Source organism: Schistocerca americana, chromosome X (assembly GCF_021461395.2).
Source record: "Schistocerca americana isolate TAMUIC-IGC-003095 chromosome X, iqSchAmer2.1, whole genome shotgun sequence".
NCBI classification, from domain to species: domain Eukaryota; kingdom Metazoa; phylum Arthropoda; class Insecta; order Orthoptera; family Acrididae; genus Schistocerca; species Schistocerca americana.
The window spans coordinates 243,086,760-243,110,377 of NC_060130.1; the positions used below are offsets into that span (position 1 = coordinate 243,086,760).

The 23,618-nt window shown below is 43.3% G+C and overlaps 1 protein-coding gene and 1 pseudogene across 1 annotated transcript in view; one reads left to right on the forward strand and one right to left on the reverse strand.

The window, feature by feature from the left end:
- LOC124554821 (protein sickie) overlaps positions 1-23,618 on the forward strand; it is a 1,236,186-nt gene that overhangs the window by 656,621 nt on the left and 555,947 nt on the right. The window lies entirely within an intron of this gene.
- LOC124556909 lies at positions 22,238-22,356 on the reverse strand (annotated as a pseudogene).

A 23,618-nucleotide genomic window follows, 5' to 3' on the forward strand; every position in this document is an offset into this window, starting at 1 on the left:
CTGTTTCTCTTGAATAAATCAGCCCTTTTTAAAATTGTAATCATGTCGTTTTGTATTAGATTCGTATTAGTAACAGCAAGTCCGTCATTCGTGATGATTTTTCTAGAAAATAGTTTTTTGCATTATAATCAGATCAGGGTAGGTGTCCACTTGCCATAGTTTTTGTTCGGGAGTTAAGGTGTGAGGGAAAATCTTTGCACACACTCTTCTTTTCTTCTAACAAGTTTGGAGAATTTTTTGAACACGTGGTGTCGAGAAGTTGTTCGACTGTGATTAGTGACACACTATGGTTGCACGTCCACTACTTAACACTGCCTACTCACAAATGACTGGTGGAATGCATATTTATCGTTAGGTCACGCTGCCACAGTAGTTACTGCACTGACGTCGCTTATACGACAGGAATAAAATCATGTGATCGGAGGCTTTCCCGGCGTATGTGTTGTTTCCGGGGCCCTCGGGTGTCCAGCCGGATGCGATCATTGAAGTCCCACGATATTTCGGCGAATAACCTTTCCGCCATCATCAGGTGGTTCGGATGGAATGGTCTTGGCTCAAATGGCTCTGAGCACTATAGGACTTAATATCTGTGGTCATCAGTCCCCTAGAACTTAGAACTACTTAAACCTAACCAACCTAAGGACATCACACACATCCATGCCCGAGGCAGGATTCGAACCTGCGACGTAGCGGTCGCGCGGTTCCAGACTGTAGCGCCTAGAACCGCTTGGCCACTCCGGCCGGCTGCGATTTTTGGATGTCTGCGTAATGTGATGAATGTTCTGCGTGTGTCTGGTACTTGCCTGAGGTTGGCGAGATGAATAGGGATTGGGTATAGGGATTTTCTCTTCGACTTAGTCGTCGAAGATCGTCATTGGGCGTTTGAGCTTGACATGGGACATATCATACCAACCTGAGGAGTGGATGAGGACATTTCCTGATCTGGAAGAGCCTTCATAGAGGGCCCTTCCCAGATATTGGAAACGCTCTTTCAGGAGAGGGATTTCAGCTGCGGCGTGCAGATCGTCGGTGGGGAATCCCAGGGGTAGATGCAGTGCTCTCCTGAGGGCGCGATTCTGCAGCATCTGCAGTTTGTCCAGGTGCTGCTTCGCTGCGTATCCCCAGACATGGCATGCATACTCCATTACTGGCCTTATACGGGCCTGATAAACGTTCACTCCTACAGAGCAGGGAAGGGAACTGGATGTTTTAAGGACTGGGTATAGGATGGACATTCTGGCACAGATCTTCCTGTGTACCTCGTCTATGTGGAGTTTCCACGTAAGATGAGAGTCCAAGGTTACGCCAAGATACTTGGCGGTTCTGCGCCAGGGGAGCTCGGTTCGGTTTAGATGGTGGTGGAGGTGGAGAGGGGGGGGGGGGCATTGAGAAGGTCCGCACCTTCGGAGCCTCTGGGTGATCAGCAGAGCCTGCGTCTTTTCGTACAAACGTACAGACTGGGAGCGATAACGAGAAACTTTCGCCTCTGATATCGCTCGCGCTCCGTCACCTACTGCCGAAACAGTAGAACAAACGCTACAAGACCTAACAGGAACCATCTTGCAGGCAGCAGAAGAGGCCCCACAAAGGGATGGCGCGCCCCCGCAAGTACAACTCCCGGACCATTTGCTAGCCTAAATCCTACGCAAGAACAGAGTGGCAAAAGAGTGGAAGATCAACAGAAATCAGGCCACCAGGAGCCTGCTCAATCGTCTACAGAGAGAGCTGTAGGTAGCGCTCAATGAGCACAGAAACCAGCAATGGCAAAACCGCCTCACAGCCCTCAAAGTAGACGATCACACACTATGGCAAGCAATCAAGCAATTTACCAAAACACGCGCTAGGTTGCTGCCACTGCACGGCGAGAGGAGTCTGGCCTACAGCCATTATGAAAAGAACAACGCCCTCGCCGACACCTTTGAGAAGCAGTTTCAAGCGGCAGAGCCCCAGGATGACGAACATGAAGAGGTGGTCCGTCGTCAACTGGCTGTCTTCCTCAATGCTGCGGAGGACCCAGAGGACGAACCCGCACTATTCGCCCCCGAAGACGTGGCAAAAGTAATTAGGTCCCTCCCTACAAAAAAGGCGCCAGGACACGACAGTGTCACCAACCAGCTAGTTAAAAACCTTCCGCCCTCGGCTATCGAAGACCTCGCGAACGTCTGCAACGAGATTACTCGTTCCCGCAAGTTCCCAGCTTACCGGAAACACGCGGAAGTGGTCACGATACACAGAGCAGGGAAAGACCCTTTATTCCCGCAGCACTACCGGCCGATTAGCCTCTTGTCAACTGTCAGCAATATCTATGAGCGCCTCCTGCTAATACCCATACGAGATCACATCACCAACGAGCGACTTCTGCCGGATTTCCAATTCGGATTCCGACAGAGGCACTCTTCCCCACAACAGGTTATGAGACTAGTGGAAGCAGCCACAGAGGGCTTCAACCACAAAGGCTACTGCAGGATAGTGCTACTTGATGTAGCCAAAGCCTTCGACTCAGTATGGTATAAAGGGCTATTATACAAGTTATACACACAGGAGTTCCCCAGGAGCATAGTCAGACTAATTCAAAGCTGTCTCACGAACAGAACTTTCTTTGTCAAGGTAGAAACAGCCACCTCCACCTAAACGCGTACTCATGCTGGGGTGCCACAGGAATCGGTGCTGGGGCCCGTTTTGTACAGTCTGTACACTCCCACAGCCCCCCTGGTGCACACTGCACGGTATGCTGACGACACAGCCTTTTACACTCTAATTGCGAATAAGGACCTGGTCATTCGTAGGCTACAAAAGGTTTTAGACAACACAGAAACCTGGGCCCGTCGCTGGCGCATCACCATCAACCCTGAAAAGACACAGGCTATGCTGATCACCCGGACCCCCCAACGCCCCCCCCCCCCCCTTTCACCTGCACCTACATGGATCCCGACTGTCCTGGCACAGATCCGCCACGTTTCTCCGCGTAACCTTGGACTCGAGACTAACTTGGAAACCCCACATAGACGTGGTCCACATGGAGGTTTGCACCAGAATGTCCATCCTATACCCAGTCCTCAACACGACCAGCTCCCTTCCCTGCTCTGTAGGAGTAAATGTCTACCAGGCAGTCATACGCCCAGTGATGGAATATGCGTGCCCGGTCTAGGGATATGCGGCGAAGCAGCATCTGGAAAAACTCCAGAGACTGGAGAACCGCGGCCTCAGGAGGTCACTGCATCCACCCATGGGATTCCTCATCGACAATCTGCACGTCACTGCCGAAATCCCCCTCCTCAAAGAAAGATTCCAAGATCTGGCAAGGGCTTTCTACGAGAGCTCTTCCAGATCTGGAAATAACCTAATCCACTCCCTAGGTCGGTATGACATGTCCTGTGATAAGCACAAACACCCTATGACGATCTTCGACGACTAAGTGGAAGAGAAAAATCCCAAAATCTCTAAGTCCTAAATACCAATCCTTAATCCTTAAAATACTCAACATCTCGCCAACCTCAGGGAAGTACAAGACACCACCAGAACACCACCACAATACACAGACAGTGAAAACTATCCAAGAAACACTCTCTCTCTCTCTCTCTCTCTCTCTCTCTCTCTCTCTCTCTCTCTCTCTCTCTCACACACACACACACACACACACACACACACAACATACATAGTGAGGTAAAAGCCAACAGGCTATAAACTCCTCCATACACTTCCCCAAGGGGGGGAAAGTAAAAGGTGTTAGAGAGAGAGTCTGACAGACCATTCCATCAGAACCACCTGATGATGGCGGAAAGGTTATTCGCTGAAATATCGTGGGACTTCAACGATCGCATCCGGCTGGACAACCGAGAGCCCTGGAAAGAGGAATAAAATCAGTCACCGAAAGTTTGGACGGACCGTGTACTTATCTAACGAGATAAAAACATGCCATTGAAATTTATACCATCTCTGCACTGGGTCGACAATACTCGTGTGTGTGTGTGTGTGTGTGTGTGTGTGTGTGTGTGTGTGACTGTTCTAAATCTGCAAGATTATTTGTGTAGATCACATTCGTTTTTCTTCTCAAAATCACCACACAGCTCTCGCAAGTCGTCACAGATCCACTATGAGTGAAGACCACCTTGCAGGTGAATGTATTGATTCGTCCGTCCGCTGGCAGTCCCACACGGCTTGCTTAAGATTCATGTCGCCTCGGGTCCCCTCCTCAGTCTGGGCTGGCTGGAGATTTTCCGACTGCGGTCGTTAGGAGTAAGAAGGATGTGCGGCTCTCCTTGAGACGGGGAGCGGCGCATAAAGAGATCTGGATAGTGTGAAGCCCCAAGGAGAAACGTCGCAGATGGAGAACTCCGCTGTTTCAATTCGCAAAAGGACTGCAGCGCGCGCTCTACGGTGTTCTCCGTATCCTACCATTCACAGCTGCTATTCGTAACTGCCGATATTTTTCTGCACATTCGAAGTACTAGTAGAGAATCAACTTATGCTTGAATCTCTGACTACTATTAATGACGACAAACACTTTATCGATTTCACTCAAGCACTCGTTTCATATCATCAGCCTTTTTATATTCGTTGAAGAAAAATATCTGTTGTCAAATATAAAACTTAATACGACAGTGGGTTGATAAGTATACCAAATTTCAACAAATTAGTAGGTAATTTTGTTACGTGCCATGACGCGATTGTTGCAATGGTCTTATTCAATAATTGATGATGTGTAGAGTCAGCTTTTCCTTTTTTTGTGGTGGGGGATAGCTCCTCACTTAAGCTGAAATATTCATTGCGCTAACGAAAATGCGTAGAATTATGGGTGTGATTATCACACTACATTTTTAAGATATCCGTTTAATCAGTTCGGAATTTTAACGACAGCCTCATAATAAATTTACTGACTGATCTATTTTGTTGTCAACAACCTACTGGAATTTGAGACTGGTTACAGGTGCTCAGGAAACCAACACCAGCGGCAACATAATAGTGGATCTGACCTTGGCACAAACACTAGAGAAATTCACCGCTGCAAACAATATCTACACACAAGAATAAAATATTTTAGAATCCACAGCCACACACATACACCTCTAGTCACTGCTCTTCGCAGGGCACAGAAGATAGCGTAACAGTCATTGGACGGTAGACGCATAGAGAAAAGTTGCATGGATAGATGAGTATGTCGAAAATCGCATGAGGTAACGCAGTTCGTTTGCCAGCAGAGCACTAGGGCACGGAGCAGGGTTTGCTGAAGTTCTCTAATAAGTGCATAAGACTAACTTAGCATCCTTCATAAGATCCTGCTCCTGTTACAAGAACATTCAGAGTTCTCCTTTTTCTGAGAAAGTGAACATGCGTAAATGATTGATTTCCGTAATTAAAAATACTGCTAAATTTTATTTAGCTGTATGATTTGGTTTTGCAAATAGTATTCCGAGTGAAGTGTTCGAGATGGTAGTTAAGGTTCTTAAGTTCTACACGTAGTAAAAACGTATTTAATTACAATTACAATTTGATGTGAAACTTTTTCAGATAATTAAAATCATTTCTCTGAAAATGTCTACTAGAGAACAGTGATTACAGAAGTAAAAGTCTTGGAGAATAATAGTTTGAAGGATCACAAGTCATATTGGTGTTAGAGGTGTGTAAACAGTGGTTTTGTGTGTATATTTTTTTTGTGTAGGTTCTTATTATTGTTTATTATTGAAAGAGTAATTCAGGAATTGTGTTACGAGACAGAATAGTTTTAGGGTTCCACCACAAGTTATAATCAGTCTCTGTCAGTCAGTCAATAAGCCACAGTGAAAGCTCGTGCAAATACATAGCAGCTTTGTTCGTGGTTTCTAAGTTGCCTAACACATTTCAATGTTTGCTGTTGTTTTTCGTACCAGATTTCCAAACAAATTTCTCAGTGAATTGATATTTAATACACCAGTTAGTTTACTTTGTTTGCTGTGTATTTAATTGAAATTACTTTTGCCTAATTAGGCTGGTGACGGTAGGTATTTACATGACCACAGCACAACATACCGTAGTAAGTTCGATTCCCGCTCAAATAAAATTGCATCCTTTTAATACATTACTCTTCAGGTGGCGAATTATAGTCCGATTAATTTCCGTTAACAGACGATTACCGTCTACCTTAAACGCTGTGAAAGGGGTATCATTTTACGGTGGAAATGCTATTGTAATAATGTTATATGCCTACTCACATGTGAATTTACCCCTAGGTCATTACTATGCAGAATTGTAGTACAGCATAATATGTTCCACCGGTTACTGATAATGCCTTGTGAAGACAAGTGATATTTGTATGTCTGCATGTTTTTCTTAATGGAGTTTTCTCTGAAGCAGTGTACTGGCCCCACATCACTGGTATCTTACTTTCTTGACCTAATATCTTCCACGTAAAGCGTTTACACATATCGTGCATGATTTAGAGTATAATATACTTAGGCAACAATCTGCACCATCACGAAAACATATTAATAGAACGTCTACATTACATTGTTCGGAACATTAAACGAGCTCCGGTTTTTTTCTTTTTTTTAACAAATGCGTCTCATCTTCTTTTTCTTTCTGCTGTCTCTTAAAATATCGTAATATATGAAGTTTAATGCATTTTGCTGAAGAAAGAATATTGACTCTGCATTAAAACGAATACTATGAGCCATTAAATTTTGTAGGCTAGAGGTATGAAAATTCAGAACAAAAAAATGTTTTTTTTTGCTCTGAGCACTATGGGACTTAACATCTATGGTCATCAGTCCCCTATAACTTAGAACTACTTAAACCTAACTAACCTAAGGACATCACACAACACCCAGTCATCACGAGGCAGAGAAAATCCCTGACCCCGCCGGGAATCGAACAACCCAGAACATTTCACATGTGTTTACCGGAAAATAACTAGTTAAAACGAATTATCTACAACCAAATCCATGAATGCTAGTTTCTAGTTTTTAGTTGTTAGGTTTTCTGATGACATGCAGCTGTTTGTATGACGTTGAGAGCTGCAACAAAACCATCTTTGGACTGAAGGTCACAACAATAACAACATTTGTTGAATTCACACTACAAATATCGTTCTCGACTTTAGTCCGTCATAAGGTACTTCATTACATCTATACTTACTGTAGAAAATTTATTATACCGGTACACTTTAAATTAATTCTAACATGCCGTAACCCATTGCACCAGTCCATTAGAGTGTTTCTGTCTTGAGTTTATAGGGAACTGAGTAGATTCTGCCGGCGCCAAAAACTCGTTTTACTTCGTTAAGTTGGAATGTATAGGAAATTTCGATTAATGCCATCAGTAACAATGAAATTTATAATAATTACTGCAGAGACAATGCCTGAAGTTTACAGGACTACAGCAGGAAGAAGTTGCACAAAGCCGGTTTCTCTGCAAATCTAGCACTTCTTTGCGATATAAAAGTTTTTTGGAATCAAGTGTAGAGACAGTTTTGTTTTAACTTGTACAAATCAATTTTGGGACCTCAGTACTTACGTTTCGGCCCAAAAGTACGTGTAACTCACTGCTGATGAAGTTTTTACACTGGGAAAATTTTTCTCTCGTTCTCAATGTGTTGCAGATTAACATCCTTGGTGTCTTGTCTAGGAATCCCGCATACTCGGTTCGCTAGACGAACAATCAACTCGTATTAATGAGTTTTATTACAAAAGACAATCACAATTACTCAGCTTTGATATGTGTAGCAAGCAAAGGGTGACATGCAAAATAATCAGTCTTCTCCAGAATAGACAAACACAAGTCTGTCCTACATAGAGATAACTAACGAAGTAGCTAGCGGTGAAGTTGCTATCGAAGTGTGCTGCCACCAGTCGGGCGCGCCGCTTTTGTCCTCTTCACATAGGGGCCACTGCTGTCGCGTTGTCGTCCTGGAGGGAGGTCGGTGAGCGTGCGATTGGCTGACCTCTTCTCACAGCCTTCTTTTCCCTGTCGTTCCCAGCTGGCGTGCCGGCGTTTACTTTACGCCGTAACACATGGCATAGTGGACACAAAGATGTGTGAGATGGTGTTATGGTTATGACACTGGACTCGAGTCCGGGGTTAGCAGGGCTAAGATCTCCATCGACACACCCAGAATGCACTTTTCGGTAGTTTCCCTAAATCGCTTGAGACGAATGGCGAAATGGTTTCTCTTAGAAAGAAACAGCTGATTTATTTGTCGCAGACACTGGTATATACGTCAGATAGCTCATGACGTTTACACAGTAAATATCAGAAAACTTAATAGAACATTAAAAGTCATTGAAAAGTACTGTCATCGACGATTTGTCCGCCCCTGGTAGCTGACTGGTCGGCGCGACGGAATGTCATACCTACCGGCCCGGATTCGATTTCCAGCTGGGTCGGAGATTTTCTCCGCTCAGTGACTGGGTGTTGTGTTGTCCTTATCATCTTCATTTCATCCCCATCGACACGCAAGTCGCCGAAGTGGCATGTGAACGGTCTAACCGACGGGAGGCTCTAGCCACACGGCATTTACATTTATCGACGATATAGAAATATATAAAATCCGGGAAAAGTTCTGTAAGGAGTTAGCAATGCGAGTAATAGAGAGTTGGTAGGAAATAATACGTTATATGCTGAGCAGACATATCTACTACCATGGGTCTCAGCGCAAGATAACGCAACATATATGTTGTTAATCCTGGTTTATAAACGGTAGCGAGAGAAATGTAGAAGAAAAATCTACGTCGCTAATCGTCGAGACGACAGGAGACGATGAATGCTGCTGTGGCAGCAGAAAGACGGGGAGGGCGGTATGACGGCCGGAAAATGTATGATACATTGTAAACCGGATGTACGCCTGTGTTTGTTTACTGGGGGCTGTGGTGCGCGTTCCGGGACAAGATTGCTTGTGTGTTTGTCTGATCACGTGTAATTTCAGCCAGGAAGAGGAACACACACAGTGTGTTCAATCTAGAAATGTACATGTCAAAAAGGTGAGTGGTGGCGAATACTGAAATAATCATGTGTAGGAACATTGCCTGAACATGGCACGTAATATAGCACTTCTTGTCAAATACATGGAGAATCCGTAAAAAGATGCAGGTTTATAGTGCTCGGGGTTCGGTAATTTTGACTAATGTTGTGTCTGTCTAGACTAAACTAAACGTCCCCCGCGGGGAAAAAAGAAAGAAAGAAAGTGCGTGGTTTGGAACTGAAATGTTCTTAAGCTGAACTTAGTGAGGTCTACGCATCGTGCTTCATGCACTTTATCTTATACTGCAGGTACAGGAGACAAAAGTGAAAGTTTACAATGGCGTAAACTGAAAACACACTTTAAATATCGAGACGTTCCGACTGCATCAAAAGTACCTACCAAGGGACTAAAATAGGTTGTGACGTATCGGTGGTTTTACACTAAATATGTATGCGTGAAAAGTAACCCAACATCTCTTCAGGCCCTATTACCAAGTACGGTGATGCGACGGTTCGGGGGTGGGTTCGCATACACGAGGAGCGGATTTCAAATCTCTGTTCGACCATTAAGAGTTAGTTTTCCATGTTTGAGCTAGACCTAGATTACGCTAGAACGGCTCCTTTAAAAAACACACACCCGACTTCCTTCCTTACCTGTTTTCACTTAGAACTTGTGCTGTATAAGACACCTATCTGACCACACAGAGAACCATAGCATTTAAAAATACGTGCAAAACAGTGATTCTGGTTTTTTCCAAACATTTACAGAAAATATGTGACTCAGTTGAATAGCTGAGGTGTTACAGAAGAAAGTCTGATTTTTAGGATCACGGGCAATCTTTTGTAGAATTCATTCGATTTGCTGCAGAAAAGCTTCAGTCACGGAATATCGATGTGCAAATTAAAAACGAACCAAAAGATTCTTACTGTGCCTTCAAGGCAAGACTGTGAGACTGATGACAGTGGCGCAGCTTGAAAGTGGCTTAATAATATCAGGCGGAAAGTACCGTGTCCCACATGACCTATTTCTCGGTCAGTGTTGCTTCACTTTTTTTTATTTTGTCGACATGTAACGTTCCTGTTACACCTGTTACGCCAAATATGGCCTGAGCTTAAGACGTGCGACTCGTGCATACGTTAGCTGTCACACAAATAAAACTTTAAAATTTTGTTTTTGGAATAAGCGTTGAAATTAAACAGTGATTGCCTATAATAGCAATCGGTTCCACATCTCCCAAGAGGTAATGGTTCAAATGGCTCTGAGCACTATGGGACTTAACTTCTCGAGGTCATCAGTCCCCTAGACTTAGAACTACTTAAACCTAACTAACCTAAGGACATCACACACATCCATGCCCGAGGCAGGATTCGAACCTGCGACCGTTGCAGCAGCGCGGTTCCAGACTGAAGCGCCTAGAACCGCTCGGCCACAACGGCCGGCCATGGTTATCGTTAAGGAGAGTATTCGTCTCACAGAACGATAGCACCACGGAGTCTTGTTATCTAATTTTGCAGAGCGTTCGTGACTGTATTGATTATGTATTATGATGAATTGCAAAATCTTAACAGGACCTGTTCTGTGCTACGGCAGTGAAGTCTGGACAATAGAGGCGAAAGATGATGAAAGACTAACAGCCTGCCAAATGAAATTATTGAGACGAACAGCTAGTTACACCATACGGGATTACAAAAGGAATGAAGACGCGTTGATACTAGAAAAAGCCGTAAAATTATAACACTTCAATAATCATTATGGTTTTAATATTATAATAGTTTTGGGTATATTCCATTAATATTAATTTATATACTTACCAACTTTCTTGCTTTCCTTACTTTCACCCTATTATATCGTATGGTATTATATTTTAGGACATGCGTGTGCACTTACCAAGAATATTTTTTGCCCAGACAGGGACGATCAGACTGACCTGCGGTGCCAGTGATCTTCGTGTAGGTTGTTGTTCAGGTGTCTCGGAATTCTAGTTCTGCCGGCGCTCTGTATATCTGAGTATTCCATTATGAGATGTTTTGTTGACAATATTGACTCAGTCAGAAGAAGCTGCAATATTCGTTCACTGCACATTACACGGATAAGCGATCTACACTTGGAGAACACTACCTTAAGTATGGTAGAGAAAGATGTACACAACTCAGCAGGTTACATTTTCAACAGGCTTCCAGCAGGACTAAAACAACTGAGTGATTTGCCACGAGGTTTCCTTGCGGCACAGTCCTATTCTGTACAGGAGATCCTCGCAGTAGTTGAGAACTTTTCTCTGTAATGTATTTGCATTCGTATTAAATATTTCTTCGTGTTTTATTAATTATTTAATTCTTTGTTTGTAAATTTTATAAACAGCGTTCTGTAAGTTGACTCAGTATTCTGTAAATAATATACTGACTCGTTCCATTACCAAATATGTTAAGTAAATAAATAAATTTGGTGTCTGTACTCAAAATAGGATCATAAAAAACATTGGATCTCTTCTCAATAAAAGATATTTAGTTATAAAGAAAAACATTACGTGGTGATGATCACGAGCCTGACGTTAAATATAATGTGTGACAATAGTTATGAAGTGTGTTCAAGCGAGATACGAAAGCAATGTACGTGGTAAATCAGGGGACAGCAGGAGCACCCAAGAGCTTCAAACACGGCTTGCGTATGCAATTAACTTTTATTGACTGCCAATTAGAAACACTGCATGAATAGAATACAACTGGCTTTCCAATCAACTTCATACATTGTTATCGATCGAAAATGGTACCAAGTGAGACTACACAGATGTCGGACTCGACAAAACGGCGGATCCCGCTCACATTCTGCTGTCCTAATTTAGGTTTCCCGTGATTTCTCTAAATTACTTAAAGTAAATGACAGACGATTACTCTGAAAAGGACACTATCGATTCCCTTCTCCTAATTTGGGATCCGTCGTTGTCGATGGTGCGTTAATCCCTAGTATCGTTTCTTCCTTCTTTCTAAAGTAGTACTGCCCAAAAAATTCTCTGGGAGATAACGACATTCCGTTTGCGGAGACCGGTTATTGACTTAGTGTAAGGTATTATTTTTTATATTTGACGCAATCGCTTTTTTATGATACAATCTTGATCGGATTTGGCCTTCAAAGCTCATCTCCAGATGCTACAGTAGAGAACAGAAAAGCTTAAAGGAAAAGTACACGTGGTTATGCGTATACAATTCCCTGACTCCTGATTTTATGTTTAGTTGACAACGCACGAAATGCCACCCTCGGGTATGAATCATATGGATGTTAGCAGCTCTTTACTAAGGTCACAAGTAGACGAAGTGAAAATAATTGCACTTGTTTCGGTTCTTAATTGAAGTTTTTCTGTTCTCTATTGTAGCATCTAAAGATGGCCTTTGAAGTTAGAAACCGGGTATAATCGTATCATAAAAAAATTATTGTGTCACATATAAAAAAAATACCTTACAAAAAATTGTCTCTCACACTGCACAGCAGGTAGCCAACATGTGGCTAAAGTTACAAACCACCAACAGTGCCTTGTACCAACACCGACTCAAAGGAAGGCCTCGGCGCTTGTTCGTGACGTCACGTCAGCTAGGCACGGCGAACGCCAGGTCTGTTGCAGGCAGACACGCCTGGGCGTGCTTATCACTATAAATCTCTTATTTTTGGACAAAATTTTTGGTATTGTCTTGGATTCTGCAGTTTTATTTAGGTGAAAGATTTTCTTACTATCGTAAAGCTACGAATGAAGATCATAGTTCTGTATTACTGAATCCTGTCGAAACAGACGTAGATCAATATGAGAAGATGCTTTGCCCCATTGCAAGCTTCGGAAATTTTACATTCAAGTAACTATATTTACTTGATCCATTTTGTTATCTAAACTTACCCCAACCCCCTTACAATTAACTCGTTTCTTTTATTTATTTATTTATTTTCGTTTGACATCGTCACTGGAAATGTGAACTAATTTACATGTGTAAATGTCCAACTGTTGCCAGTCATTAGATTACAGTCGTTTTCAACAAAAGGAATTCTAAACAGGAAACAAAATAGCTTCATACATCGAAAATACTGCTGAGCTTAAACTTTTTTAAACATGCACATTAGAAAAGATGATACTCCCCTCTTGCAACTTAAAGGAGAAACTTCATAAGATAAAAAAATTTTATTTGATAGAACAAGTATATCTCTTTTGCCTCTTCTTCTGTCCCCCACCCCCTCCCCCAACGTGTACAATCGCAAGATATTTCATTAACATTCAGTACTCCTCACCCCATAGTCAACCAAGATACCTAAAGAAGAGCACCAATATGTTCACAGTTTCTTGTAAAAGCAACCCAGTACAAACGTAACTTCCTCAGATTTACAAATAAGGTAAAGAAGCACGAATTCTTTTGCTGCTGGACTATGAAGTTGTTTTTGTATGTCAATCCTTAAGACAGGTGGAAATTGAAGTTCAGGAGTACACTATTTGTTAAGAAGTGTAATGAATTACACAATTAATTGATTGCAGAAATCTCTCAGAACAATGTGTGTTGGTCAACTACCGCCAATAGTTTCACATTTTCCTGTGTCAGAGGGGGAGACACCACCATTATGAGTATGCCTGCAACAGACCTGGCGTTCGCCGTGCCTAGCTGACGTGACGTCACGAACAAGCGCCGAGGCCTTCCCTTGAGTCGGTGTTGCTTGTACTGGATAAAATGTTTACGTAACAGGTCAGCGCTTACACTAGTAAAGCGGTCTTATAAAACATCAACTTCTTGCGCTCATCATACAGAGTTTAGCATAGGAATGCGGGAGTACGCTGCAGCCCACTGCACCCTGCTTCCATCGAGATCGCGAAGGTAAGAAGAACTTCTTCTCGAGCTTTATCCACGAAACAGAAGCTTCTTTAATGTGTTTCACGAAGATGCGTACTTTCCAGCAATTTTCAAAATATACACGAAGGTGGAGACTTGTCATCAAAGAAGAAGAAGCGACCTGGCGGTAGTGGGGCAATCTGTACTTAAGCGGAAAACGTGATTTCACAGGTGTCTCACTGAGAAGCGACCGGCGGCGAGGTCATTGTCGATAGCGCAGGCACGGCGTCCTTCTTCCCCTGGCCTATGTTCTCGCCAGCAGTCAGCAGCCATAGTTCTAGTTACCGCCCTTTGCGACAGCGGCACGTCCGCATCGCGCTTACAAAGCCGATTACTCGCAACTTTCGTGAACGACTGCGTCGTAATTTCAGATGTAATCTAGACTGGAGTTAGTGTTGGAAAGTCGATTTACGAACGCTTTCCAACTTAAAATACTCGAGAGGAGATTTTCCAGAGTTAGATAGAATTATTCGTCGCACTTCTGAATTCTCTATTTGTACGCGTCTTTCGTTAACTTGCGGATTCACGTTTATCGAAGGCTCATATCACAGCTGCACAGGTTCCATAAAATTAGGCTTCTGCACTCTCTTACTATGTTAACAAAAGTACCAAACCACAGTCAACACATTTCGGAAGATCAATTTTTTTTGTCTTCTTATGTCGTTCTTCTATTGTTAAAAAACATAATTTCATGTGTAATTATAATTCTTCGTAAATTTTCCGTAACTTTCCTCCGAAAGGATCGCTTTATAGCTGGAGAATACTATACTAATTGGCGTATTGGTAACGGGCCATTACAGAATAGCAGTCTACTGAAAATTTCTCGACATGACTTCCATTTGCAGTGGATAGTGAAAATCCCTACTGTGACTATTTCTGCTAAACAAATTTCATTTTGGTGTAAAATGCAGTCGAAAGTATGAGTAAAACTACATTTGCAGAACACGTAAGAGAACGCCATGACAAACTAACCACTAGAGCAGAAGACATGCCGGCCGGTGTGGCCGAGCGGTTCTAGGCGCTTCAGTCTGGTACCGCGCGACTGGTACGGTCGTAGGTTAGAATCCTGCCTCGGGCATGGATGTGTGTGATGTCCTTAGGTTAGTTACGTTTAAATAGTTCTAAGTTCTAGGGGACTGATGACCTCAGATGTTAAGTCCCATAGTGCTCAGAGCCATTGGAACCATTTGAAGAAGACATGAAAATAATTAGAACCAACAACAATAAAAAAACACCCCTTAACCCAGCAAGAAAATTATCAAACATAGAAAACCAAACCAGAGAAGAAAATCCTGTTGAATGGCCAAGTACACATCCCAAACAACTCATTGTTTATTTTGTATCCCGACTGGAAGGCGGCGCATGGGTACGAGCTGGAGCAGGAAAAATACGTCGGTACTGCAGTGAGTAAAAATGGTTTACTGGTGCAAGAAAGAATACATAACTTTGTACAGATGCGAAGTCTTCGACCCGTCGTATGGAGAGCATACTGAAGCCAAGTTTCCTGGCTGTCTGCACCTGATGAAATGGGCTGAAGCAGTCGTGGAGCTCGTAGAATTCGACAGCACCGGCTAGAGGGCGCTGTCGTCTGTGTCTCGTGGTACTGCCAACCTTTGAAACTATGCGTTGCTATCGATACCACAGTTCACACTAATAGATAAAATAATGGAGCGACACTTTAACAGAAGATTATTATCATAATAATAACACCACCCAACCTCTTTCCACTCACTTGTCCATGAACCCCTCCACAAAATATTTAAACCAAAACTCAAATCAGCTGAACCCCAAAACTTTCAACCACTCTTTTTGACAGCTATTGCATTCATATGCAACATTCCACAACTCGCACTGAATAACCACCAACATGCCACCCCGCACAGCCCACCCCAATCAACCTCCCCCCCATACACACAAATATTCATACATTTACACTCTTTGTCTCTCTCTTGCACACACACACACACACACACACACACACACACACACACACACACACACACACACACACACAGATACAAACATAACAGAACTGAACAGACGTTAGTTTACAGCACATACTTCTCATAAACAAACCAAACAGGATGAGACATATAGTCAACTCACAGTAGTTACTGTATGTTCATCTTTTTAGATGTGGTTGCGGGACTCGGCTGTTCGACAGAGGATGTCAAATTAAATACCTTTCAACCGTCTAGTTTCCAACCTTATTTTATTTGGCAACCAGTTTCAGCGTTTTGCTACTCCATCTTCAGGCCCCTGACCGACGTGTAGGAAGAATATAGTTCGGTTGTGATCAAAACAGGGGCCAGCAATACTGGTATTAGTAGATTGTTGCCGGGGCCGGCAGGTGATGGTTGAAGTGATCACTATAGCAAAAATCTACTAATACCAGTATTGCTGGCCCCTGTTTTGATCACAACCGATGTAGATTCTTCCTACACGTCGCCAGAAGCCTGAAGATGGCGTAGTAAAACGCTGAAACTGGTTGCCAGATGAAATAAGGTAGCAAACTAGACGGCTGAAAGGTATTTAATTTGACATCCTCACAGTAGTTACGTGTTTGAATCAAAGTTTTCGATCAAACATCTACAACTAGTGACAGAAGACTAATAGTGTGCCACAACTATAAGGGCAAACAATATGCAAACTATGAAGAAGGAAGTTCGGAACATAAAAACGTGCTTATGTTTTGTAAATGAAGTTATATTGCGATCTCCAGCATATGACCAGATGAGAGGAAACGCAGATGCCAGCCAAAAACGAGACTTGAACTGTTTTATAATCTACAATTAACATGTATCAAAACAAAATTGTGTTATTCTAGATCCCACTGAAGATGCCTTAAAGTAAAAAAGGTGAAATGCGTCAAGGAGAAATAAAATACAGTGCAGCAAGAAAATTGCGGTTTTTATTTACAAAACAAATATTTCTATGCATGCTGCGGAGGATATCCACGTAAACAAACTGGATATAGTGAGGTTGGTTCTCGAAATATAACACAGAGTACAATGTAGTGAATATGTGAAATATTACCACAAACATGAAATTTTGTGCAGTCTATCTAAGCTCTTTTTCTACGTTTCGTAACTCCCCTCCAGAGTCCCTCCAAACCGTATTCAGATTCGAAGTCGTCAACATGCGTTAGAGGGGACGACTTGACGAGATAAATTTTCATCATACAAATTTTACTCTTAAGGGCAATTTATGCGACAGTGCATCATTATTTGTTATCATTAGACTGTGCGCAAGCACGTCGCTTACATTCCAGAAGTTGTTATCTCGTGAAATGGGGGGAAGGACACTGTTGTTGGTGATCATACAGACGTTAGGCAGGGCGATTCCACTGGTGTTATTCGATAGAAGTAGGCTACCTGTTGGAATTTAGTCGTACTTTACTAGCAGAATTCATAGTTAATGAAGAAAGATGTCAAATGTGAGCCAACGACCAAATCCTTCCTCAAATCGCATCAGATATCAGCCCAATATGTACAATTCCTTCTGCCTCTAGGGCGTTTTGAACCTATATAGTAACCGAAAAGTCCAATCCCAGTACCGAATACTAAACCCTGTAATCACCAATATAGGTAACCGGCTATACAGTTACATTCACATTTCGCCTCCTATCTGCCTCTAAGCCCTCTCCAGTATGCCGGCCGGTGTGGCCGAGCGGTTTTAGACGCTTCAATCTGGAACCGCGCGACCGCTACGTTCGCAGGTTCGAATCCTGCCTCGGGCATGGATGTGTGTGATGTCCTTAGGTTAGTTAGGTTTAGGTAGTTCTAAGTTCTAGGGGACTGATGACCTCAGATGTTAAGTCCCATAGTCCTCAGAGCCATTTGAACCTCTCCAGTATCTCCAGGAAAAACTTCAATCAACTGTCAATCGCCGAGATTCTCCCTAACATTTCGCAGCCCGCCAAGAAAAGTGACACAAGTCGTAAATCGGCACCATTATTTTATTTCACTGAAAAATACGTGTGAACTGCTCCAACATGCACGAAAAATAATAGTATTTACTGGCAACGATATTTACTTGAAATTTAAAGGAAGCTTATATCATTTCAGTATTAGTTTTATAGAAATAATCCTTCGAGTTTTCTCAAGTATTGCATATCTGACTTGTGTCTCTGTTCTGGCCGGAGGGCCAGGTGACCCTACCGATGTCGTTTTATGCAACCTTCAATGTTATAGGTGGCCTTCAAGTTCTCTCACTTGCTGCGCGCAAACTAATAGTCCTACAGAAAAAGAATAGGACCTTTTTGTAGGAAATTTTACGTAGTTAAATTTTGTACTGAGATACTTTTTTGCTGGAGCCACGGTTTTCGAGCTATTCACGAAAAACGGATAAAAGTGACCTTCAAACGCACCTTTACCCCTACAGTCAGGATTTGGAGTATGTTGTTCATGGCACTCTCCCTCCCGCCGCTATACAAAAATTTCCGACTACACAATCTGTTTCCAAAATTCGACCTATTTTTGGTCTCTAGTCATTGGGCTATCACGTCACCAGCATAGTCATTTATTCCTTTCTTTCTTTGCTGTTTATCCCGCGGATACGCAGGGTCGGCATGGTTAATCCGATTTGGCAATGTTAGTGGTAGGGGTGGCCGGATGCCCTTCCTATCTGCGACTAGTGTAATTCATGGAATAGTGCGAAAGTGTTCAGACGTCTGCGAGCCGTGTAACTTGGGGACCAGCCCGGTATTCACCTAGGGGGGGATGTGGAAAACCGCCTAAAAACGACAGCCAGGCTGGCCGGCACACCGGCCCTCGTCGTTAATTCGCCGGGCGGATTCGATCCGGGACCGGCGCGCCTACCCGAGTCCAGGAAGCAGCGCGTTAGCGCGCTCGGCTAACCTGGTGGATATAGCCATTTATTCCTTTGACAGTATTAATTTTAAAGTGCCCATAAGGATAATAAAAAACACGACTTTTGTAAACGTTACACTAAAACTAATTACGTTAACGATTCGATCAAAACTTCACCTTACGTGCGCAGTAGTTTCGTAGTTAGAAAGCCTGTCGAATACAACGATGTAACTGGTTATTTTATGCTGTTAAAATTCACAAAATTGTTAGCTCGTCAATTTTACAATTTGTAAGTGCTCAACTAAGCTAGGGGTGTAACAAGGCCAGTCAGTGTAGATAAAAAATGTCGAATGTGGGAAATAGTTCAAGCAATCGTAAATTTTTGTACAGTGATAGGAGGGAGAGCCATGAACAAAATAACAGAAATCCTGACCGATGGGGGCTGAGTGTGGTAGCGGGGGTGCATCTGAAGGTCACTTTCGTACGTTTTTCTTGCATAACTCGAAAACCACGGCTTCCACGAAACCGTACCCAGTACAAAATGTAACTACAGTAAATTTCCTTCAAAAAGGTCCTGTCCATTTTTTTCTGTAGGACTAATACTTTACGCCTAGCGAGCGAGACAATATGAAAATCTCGAGCGTGGTTTTGAAGGCCAGCTATAGCATTGCCGATCGCATAAAACAACATCGGTAGGAGCAGCTCATCTCAGAAAATGGTTCAAATGGCTCTGAGCACTATGGGACTTAACATCTGAGATCATCAGTCCCCTAGAACTTAGAACTACTTAAACCTAACTAGCCTAAGGACATCACACACATCCATGCCCGAGGCAGGATTCGAACCTGCGACCGTAGCGATCGCGCGGTTCCAGACTGTAGCGCCTATAACCGCTCGGCCACCCCGGCCGGCCAGCTCATCATAGCTATGCCCTTCATTTCGTAAAACGCAGGAACTTTGGTGTCTTTACTATCTGCTTCTCCGTACAACTCGTCTCTCCAGGTACAGTCCAGGAATACATTAGATGCGCGCCTAAACCTGCTTAAAGTGATTTATCGAAAATCGTCCCACAGCGCTTTTCAGTCATTCACGTAAGATCCGACGACGGAAGCCGCTATTGAAACACGGCAGCTAAATCACTGGCGTACGGTGTGCACCGCCTACAACTGTAACGTTACACGTGCCCGCAGCAGACGTGCAATCACTGAGAATCCTCTGCTAGCGGCAGCTATAACACTTGCAAAGCAAGAGGCTTCCGAAGACAAATGCACTAGCCCTCGCGTTCTCGCCGCTCGAGAAAGCCACAAAGATGTGGCGCCTTTGTTGCAGGTGGAGCGTTAATGTCAACGCTGCCGCCAGATGAGGTTAGCCACGGCGAGGTGTCACCGCGTGCTGCTTGTCCGCAGGTTGCGAAATATTCCCGCCTCGTGATCCCTTTCCGCGGCTGCACTCCCCACTCGAGCTGCGAAAGCTCTTCCATATTCATACCTCTCAGCCAGCGGCCTCCTCGTCATCTGACGCGGCTCACGTTTCCACTTCAGCCTCGGTGTCGACAAATGATAGTCTTAAGCTCCTTCGCGACCTTCAATTTCCGTTGTAGTTTCACCGATTGAAGTGGCACATTTTTCGTGGCACTTCGTATTCGGGAAGAGCGAGTTTTATATTCCGGTCCGGCCATCGTGTTTCAGGATTCACATCGCTTCTGTAGTCACTCCAGATATATATCGCTAAAATATCGATGCATCGATATTTCACACGAAAAGCTCGTATATGCTAGCGATATTTTCTTCGCCGATATTTCGATGTGTCGATATTAAAATGGCAACATCGAGTGCCGGTATCTTTCAAAAAATGGTTCAAATGGTTCTGAGCACTATGGGACTGTCTGAGGTCATCAGTCCCCTAGAACTTAGAGCTACTTAAACCTAACCAGCCTAAGGACATCACAAACATCCATGCCCCAGGCAGGATTCGAACCTGCGACAGTAGCAGTCGCACGGTTCCAGACTGAAGCGCCTAGAACCGTTCGGCCACAGCGGCCGGCGCCGGTATCTTTATTTTATATTTTTTTGCGGTTTTCAAGTGAATATTTGAAACTGTCTTTTGAGATTGTTGTAGAACATATTTTTACTTTCACTCTGTGAAGGAGTCTTACTAGTTTTTGAGCTTTCATCACGTCCAGTCTTTCTCTTTCACTGTGTGAAGCAAGTATAGGCGGCACAAAAGAAAAAGTCCGATTACGCTGGGGGGCGGCGGTGTGAGTGGAATAGCAAGGTCATCGATGTGAAAAAATAGCACCTCAGTTGCGTTAAAAAAACAATTTTTATGCAACTAGTGTGCTATTTTATCACATCGGCATTCCTCAAAAACAGGTGCTGAAAATGACGAACAAAAATCTAAATGGAAATATTGGTCTTTGCAGTGGGTGGAGACGTGTGAGAGTAAAAACTGACGTAATCGGAGCACGGTGCTACCAACAGAAACTGCTATGTTTATCTTCACCACGCAATTTTCCTACATCAGCGTGAAAAAGGTTTATTTCCATATGCACCCAATGGCAAATTAAGAAAATAATGTATGAGAGGTTAACTCGAATGATATATTGCATAACTATGTCCCATGTACAAAGTTGTTAATTAACAACGTAACAGTCGACCGACAAAGTATACACAATCTTTTCATCTGCACAAAGTCCCATTATGAACTTACAAATTTTCAAATTAAATGTTTTTCTTTCAATTCTTTCTCTATGGGGGATAGGCAAGCTGCTAGCTTTTTGCTGTACAGAATATCTAATAATAAATCAATACTTAAATATACAACTCTAAAACCGGCAGTATATTTACAATTTGCAGCCGATATTTTTTAATGCCGATATGTCGGTACTTTTTCCTTCGATATATAAATACTTTCTTTCACATATCGAGAGCCGATAATGAGATTTTTAAAATATCGATATGCCGAATTTCGGGTATTTTTAGAAATATCAAAAGCCCTATCCAGGGCGCCAACTGAACGGTTCTGTCTCCACCACAGCCGATGTCCTCCCGCTTTCCTTTGTCAGCTGAGTTAGTTATTTGGTACAGCATCTATTTTTGCGCCGGCCGATGTGGCCGAGCGGTTTTAGGCGCTTCAGTCTGGAACCGCGCGACCGCTACGGCCGCAAGTTCGAATCCTACCTCGGACATCGATGTGTGTAATGTCCTTAGGTGGGTAGGTAGCTAGGTAGGTAGGTTTAAGTAGTTCTAAGTTCTAGAGGAGTGATGACCTCAGGTGTTAAGTCCCATAGTGCTCAGAGCCATTTGAACCATTTTTTTTCCTATATCTGCACTAAACAAGTCATAGTAAGCATGAAACGTTAACAATAATACATCTAGGTATTAAAAGCACTTCCATGTAGAACCAGGTCATATTAGATATTTATATAGACGAACTCCGTCCGGAAAATCTCGGAAGGTCCAACGTTTCCTACCGACCAACCTGTCGTCCTCAGCCGATAAGCGTGACTAAATGCTGATATGGAGGCCATGTGATCAGCACCCCGCTCTCCCGCCGTTGTCACTTTTCGTGACTGGAGGCGCTACTTCTCACTCAAGTAGCTCCTCGATTGGCATTACAAGAGTGGAGTGCACCTCGCTTGCCAACAGCGCACGGCAGACTCGGACGGTCACCCATCCAAGTGCTACCCACGCCCAACAGCGCTTAACTTCGGCGATCTGATGTGAACCAGGGTTGTCACTGCAGCAAAGTCGTTGGCAGATAGGATGTTCATTAGCTTATTATTAACGTGCTTGAATAGCATAACTCGAACGTGCTAGCTTGCGAAATAGGTACAGTATACAAATGATGTGTTAAGACAGTGCAAGGAACCTGTAACCACTAGAGACAGTGCCATAAGTTCCTCTAAAAAATTGGTAAAACACACACACACAATCCTTGCCTTGTACGTAATTAACACTTTCAGGTACGGTCTGTTACAGTGTGCACAGTGAATGGTTGCAGCCCATGTCCTGCCGTAAAGCGATTGGTTGATATAAAAACTGTGCCGTGCTTTTGTTGGTCATTCGTGAATATACAAATGCACCACGGACTTTTATTTCGTAATGCGCCATGTACAGGTCTAGCCACGCGGTCAAAGATCATAATGAAAACAATAACGATACAGTACGAGGGTCCCTTACACGTGTACACAGTGATATCGACAACCTTTCTTCCTATGTACCATCTGCGAATGGAAATAAATGGTTTTAGTACACTACGTAGTCCGCGTCGCTCATTGTAAGGCGGTTGACCGAGCACAGACGCGGCTAAAAGCCCATCCACCGACAATTCGTTGTTGGAACAGAATCACGTATTCTATCGGCTCTTCTACTTACTTACTTTCTATTTGAAAACTCCTGTTAATACCTTTTAGAGGTCCTGTTTTAGGCGAGCTGGTGAACTCCAAGTACGAACTGAACGTGTGAGAAGAATTGCTCTGTTTGAATCTATCTCCCGGATTAACGGCTGTTCGTTGGCCAAAGGATTTAAATTTGTACACAGATAGTGGTCAAAACTGACAGTTGTTACTGACGTGTGTAAACTGTGGTTAGCTGTATAGTCGTGAAACCAAAAGCCAATAAATAAAATCATTTCTCACCTGCAGCATATTTAACCGCTCCCTTTGTGTATTCCGCATTCTTTTCCCTACATGCTATGTCGTTCTGTCCATCGTGTCTGCTTTCACCATGAGGTACGCACATTTCTCCTTCCCCGCTGGCTCGTCAGCGGTCCGCGTGTCGAATTTCCGATATGTTTACATACTCCCACCTCATAAGCCGAACGATCCCCTCCGTATAATTCACGCGACGATTACCCTTCCGACTACCACCCCGCCGTCCTGATCATGTCTTCAGTCAACACTGAATCACCGGCCAGAATGTCATCGGACATCTAACGATGAGAACTGTCACACAGGAAACATATTTCTTCGTTTGCCGACACGAAGGCTATCATAATTTTGAATACTTATCGACACAA